This window comes from Elephantulus edwardii, unplaced genomic scaffold (assembly GCF_000299155.1).
Source record: "Elephantulus edwardii isolate Elephantulus edwardi_28Jun2011 unplaced genomic scaffold, EleEdw1.0 scaffold00121, whole genome shotgun sequence".
In the NCBI taxonomy this organism is placed as follows: domain Eukaryota; kingdom Metazoa; phylum Chordata; class Mammalia; order Macroscelidea; family Macroscelididae; genus Elephantulus; species Elephantulus edwardii.
The window spans coordinates 1,658,172-1,664,035 of NW_006399871.1; positions in this window are offsets into that span (position 1 = coordinate 1,658,172).

Below are 5,864 nucleotides of genomic sequence, written 5' to 3' on the forward strand. Positions count from 1 at the left end.
GCCGCTCAGAATCTCGCGAGAGGAGCATTAGGCACCTATTGGCTGTGGGGGTTGAATGTAAGATGGCGCCCAGGGAGCTGTGAGGGGAAAAGCCTGTCGGTCTTGGAGCGGCTACGGCAGAAGAGGGGCCCCGGGCAGTGCGGCGGGGCCTGCAAGCAGAACGGCGGCGGCGGCGACGTCGCCAGGTAAGGGCTCCGGCGCAGGAGGGGATACGGCGAGGCCGCAGGCCTGGGACAGGGGGGTCCACCCCACACAACGGCGGGCGGGGGCGAGCGTATCGCTGCCGCTGGGCCCTGGAGACCTCGGGCAGCTCTGGAGTCCAGAACGTCCCTGGGTCCGCGCGCCCCTGCTCCGTCCGTGGGGGAAGGGCCCTCCGACGGTTCGGGTGGGCGCGGCGCGCGCTCTCGTGCTTGGCAAGGCCTGTTTGTACACGCGGGGGCGCGCGCGCTGTGCGGCCTTCCCGGTGCGCGTGGCCGCCGACGTGCGCGTGGCCGGCCCGGATATTAGCTTCTAGAGCTGCGGCCTTTGGGCAAGAGCGGCTCTCCGGGGCGCGCGGCCGCCCGCGACCCCGGACTTTGGGGCGCGCGTCCTGCTCTTGGGTGGCGGCCCTGCGGCGCCTCCAAAGAGTGGCGGGCGGGCATCTTCGCATCGAGGGCAAGGTTGCAGGCTGGGCCCTTTCTATTCCGGATCCCCTGGTGACGTCCCCTGGTCGCTGTGGGTTGGGCCTGGGGAGAACTAAACAGCCTTACCATTTGAATTGCGGACCCAATCCCGTGCGAGAGGGGTGAAGTTACAAGACCTCAGAGAATGCGGTGAGCTCGGGCCCAGGTGCGGGGTGGGTGCTTGGTGAAGGCGCTGCCTTGCTTGGGAAACCGAGCTCTGTTGGCCTTGCAAAGGCAGCGACTCCTCATTCACCTTCTGGTGCTTTGTGCTGGAAGGGAAGGGAATGTTAATCCTAGAAGACCCTTCAACAGTATTTCTTTCCTTGACGTTAGGAACTAATTATTTTATTAATGCAGCTTCTATACGTCATGCTGCGCACACCCGAAGGATCCTTGTCTGTGGAAGTTGTGAAATGGTCCAGCTTCAACTAAGATTTGAAATGGGGATGAGCTTACATTTTTTTTGACTGTTAGATTGAAGATCCTACTGTGACAACCCTCCGTCCTGAACAAAGTTGAACTAACTACCAGAGGATCAGTGCTTTGCATTTTTAAATGTCAAAAGTTCCCGTTAGTAATCCGTAAAATTCATCTTTGTTTATCAACATAAAAGTCACTCTTGACTTGGGAGTTTAATCCTTTTCTAGTGTCAGAAAGTTTTGCGTTAGTTGTAGAGAAATATGCCAGTCTATTTTTCTGAGATAAAAGATTTGCTAGTCCTATGTTTTGTTTTTTTTTTTTGTTGTATTTATTTTTAATTTAGTTTTTATTTTGTGTGTGTGTACAGTCAAATCGGATCTGACTGGTACAGGAGGAGATTGTCCCTCCTCCAGCAGAGCATCTGGTAGATTCAAACCCCTTATCTCTGGGATTGCAGTACAGCTTCTTGCCACTAGGCCACCAGAGCTCCCTTTGTTGTTGTATTTAAAGAAGTAAAATTAGCAATCAAATTTGATGGTACTAGAAATAGTTCTTTCATAAGCATAAAGGTAAATTTTAAGAGAAACTTGAGAGGAATTTCTTTGTTCTGTCTTTAGAATGTTACAGGCCTTAAGAATTCAGGACAAGCATCAGAAATTTCAGCGTGGTAAATGGTGAGTTAAAATATTATGCTAGAAGTATATGTGCAATTATTTTCTGGTAATACAGAAACATTACAAATCCTGCCATTCAGAAACTTCTGAGCCTTGGAAAATTGAAAATGTAGGATTGCATATTTGATTCTATCCACAGGCAGCTGCTTAGTTTTTTACTAAAATGAAGCTAGTGCCAGTTTCAGATTTTAGCACAGTAAATTATCATCTGCTCTGAAGATCAGATGGTTCAACCAAAAACAATAAAAGCTTTCCCAGAAAGCACTTAAATTTTTTTTTAATTAATTTTAATGAAAGTTTACAGAGACTTAGGGTTTCCAGTCATTCATTATTGCACTTTTCTTCCTGTTCCCCTCTTCCCTCCAATTCACTCTTTTTCTTGAAAAATAAAAGGAAAACTCTTTCATTGTTCTGCAGTCTCGTCCGAGTGCACCCCCCTCCACTCCACTATGCAGCCTTTATTCTGAACTTCTGTAACAATAATACCCAGTCATATATCCCTTTTAAACAGTTCTCTCCCTCATCTGTTTCAATGCAGTATACATCATTTCTTCCCTCCATTTCTGTCTTCCATCAACCCCGATGTCAGTGTTGTTTTACAACAGTGGCCCTATGCAATATTTGTCTTAGCACTTACAATTTTTGTGTGTGAAAAAAATTGCTGTTTTGACTTAGCCAGCTGTGTTGCAGACCGAGGGTCCCAAAGAATGAAATAATTTGGTAATAGTAATGAGACAAACAGCCAGGAATGAGATAGAGCATAAAACGGTGTGTGTGTGTGTGTGTGTGTGTGTGTGTGTGTGTCAAGCAGTTTGAGACTGAAGACCCCAAGTCAAGCTTCTCTGTATCTTTATTGAAAATTATCAGGAAGCAAATCACAGAGAGAATTCAATGCAAATGAAGCCAAGCTCTTTCTATTGAAAACCACCTGCTTGACTCAGGAGAGAGGGGCTCACAAATGCAAGAATTTGGTTTACCCTTAAGGATTGCCTTGATGCCTCAGGGTGAGCTCTAGCTCAGGAAGTAACACTCCCTCTGTAGGGGGCCCCTTGCTGTCTCCTGTCTGCAGGGAACAAACAGCTCATTTTCTATGATCTGCCACAAGAGAAATCCTAACTTATAAATCTGTAATTCCTTCAGTTCCTGAACAAGTATTTTCACATAATATTTGGTATAAAGGTTGGCTTCCCATACAGCTGGACCCCATTTAGATGAACCCAGATTTGTTGGCAACATCTAAAGCATCACAGTCAGAACATAGCCCTTCTCTCCATCAGGCATAATCAAGGTATTATGGCCCCATCAGTGTCATAGAGTTTCTTTACAGCTTGTTTGATTGGTGCTTGTTGGCCTTTATATCTACAGTAAACACAAGTGTGTGGTTATCTTCTATCTTCATGGCTGACTCAGTGGTCAGGGGAAACTTGTTTTTTCTGGGGGCACTTTTCTGGGGGTATTTGGAGTCTCAGCATCTCAGGCCACTGTAAGGTGGGTGACATGCCAATCTTTTTTTTGTGGCTCTGCATTACCTTTAAGACTGCCTTGTTGACTTTTGACGCCTTTGCTTTGGCTTCACTTTTGGGAAAGTCGGGTTTCCTTTGCTTTTGGCACCATCTTTGTAGAGTCTTTCAAGCCAGTTCTCACAGATTTGTAGAACCAAGTCACACAGAAGACTTGTGAGAACCTACTCTCAAGGGATTGGATAATTTGTAGCATGGTGGCTTCCAGGAATGCTTGCTTGTTCTAGAGTATCTTTGTGTACTGTTAAGCTTGAAGGAAGTTTGGTGGCCTCATGGGTAAGGAGCTGTACTGTCAGTCCAGAGGTAGGCAGTTCAGCCCACAAGCTATTCCAGAAGAGAAAGGGTAATCTCCTCCTGTGTGATTTACAGCTTCTGAAAACCCAAAGGAGAGTTAATTATGAGTCATTTCCGACTTAACATATAACAACATAGTAAGTTTGAGCTCTGCCCTTTGCTGTAATATTTTCATCAGTTCCCCAATTAAGATTTAGGACGTAATTTCTTTCTAGAATTCAGTGATGAAGAATTTGTGTACTTCTCTTACCCCCTGCGCTTCACATACTATAAGCTGAAAAGCTTATGTTGCCACTTCAAACAAAAGATCAAGTAGGATTTGAATTTTTTGTATAATGAAATTGCTTTTGCTAGGGGGAATTAAGCTCTTGAGTACTCAGTTTGGCAGTCTCCCTTTATGGTGACTTTAGAATAAAGGTGTTTTCTTTAGATCTTACGTGTTTATTGAGTTTTGTTGTTGGTTTTTTTTTTTTAATTTAATTGGCTGTAATTTGTCTGTGATAGGCCTTGCTTCTTGCTTGTTTGCCTTTCAATTGGCCACTCTTTATCTGTGATGATCTTTTACTTCTCAGTTAACTTCAGAGTAAAGTTACATGTAGTTGTGTACCATTGAGTCTGAACCAACCCATAGGTGACCCTCTGGCAGGTTTTCAGACCGTTAATAGCACCGGAAGAGATTACCTATCCCTCTTTCATGGAGCAGCTGGTGGACTTGAACAGAGTGCCTACAGGATTACATAAATGTCCATTTTTTTCTATCATCTTGTATTTAATTGCCTTTGTGTTTTTTGTTTGTTTCAAACGTTTTTAAGTCTTTCCAGTCTTCACTTAAATACGTCCTTTGTTTTTTTCCCCTAATGCCCACATTGGATTGTGATTTCTACTCTTAGATTGAAGTGACTTAATGAAGAAATGATAAGATTAATTTCATGCTTTGTGTGAAATGGAGAAAGAAAAATGGTCCCTTGGTTGGTGGTTTAGGTCAGGGTAAGTTGCAGGCTGAGAGCTGGTCAGGTGATTTTTTTTAAAAAATTATATTTATGAAATGTATATATATAAATTCAGATCTATGTAGAGTTTAATGAAAAACCTTTTGCATAGTTCAGTGAAATATTGTATATCCACTATCTTCAAGAAATAAAGCCTGCCCCCATGAACCTTTCATGGGCCCCTTCCTCATTTTGACTTCTGAGTCCCTAGTAAAAACTAGTTGCCATCCAGTTGGTTTTCATTCACAGTGGCTCCATGAATGCCATAATAGAACTGCACCTCGTAGGACTTTTCAGTGGCATAGAGTTTTCAGAAGTAAATTGCCATGGTTCCTGAGGTACCATTGGAATCTCTAACCAACTGCCATGCACAACAGCTGCGCCATAAAGTTACTATGACTTCTGTGATAATCATATTCTTTGTCTGTTTTTATCACTTTTGTATTCCTAAATAACATAGCCTCAGCTTGCTTGCATTTCAATTTTATAGAAATAGAATCATACTGTATTTTGTGTCACTTTTTATAAGCATTACACTTTTTTGTTGAGAGGTATTATTATTAATCTTAATGAACATTTACAGAGATTTTGGATTTCCATTCATTCATTGTTGCACTTTTCTCCCCACCCCCAAAGCGTTGTTGTTGTCATGTGCTGTCGAGTTGCTTGCAACTCATAGCGACCCTATGTACAACAGCCCTAAACTCTGCTGTCCTGTGCCATTCGCACTGTCTCTGACACTCCCATCCCAATTATCCCAGTCACTGAATCAATCCACCTCATAGAGGGCCTTCCCCTCCTGTGCCGTCCCTCCACCCTCCCAAACATGATGTCCTTCTCCAAGGACTGGTCTCTCCTCACAACATGTCCAAAGTATGTTAGACGGAGCCTCAGAATCCTTGCCTCCAAGGAGCCACCCAATTTAACCCTTTCCAGGACAAATCTATTTGTTTTCCTAGCAGTCCATGGTATTCTCAATACTCTTCTCCAGCACCACAGCTCAAAGGCATCAATTCTCCTTCTGTCCTCCTTGGTCATTGTCCAACTCTCTGATGTATAACATGTAAGTGATTGCGAAGACCATGGCCTTTATCAAACACACCTTAGTCTCCAGAGAGACACCATTGCTCTTCAGTACTTTGGATTACATTTTAAAATTTGTTCATGTTATGTATAGCTGTAGCTCATTCATTCCCATTTCTCTGTTGTATTCGGCTGTGAGTATACCACATCTCTTATCCATTCTACTATTGGTGGACATCTAGATTGTTTGCCGTTTTGGGGCAGCTATTAACAGAACTGCTG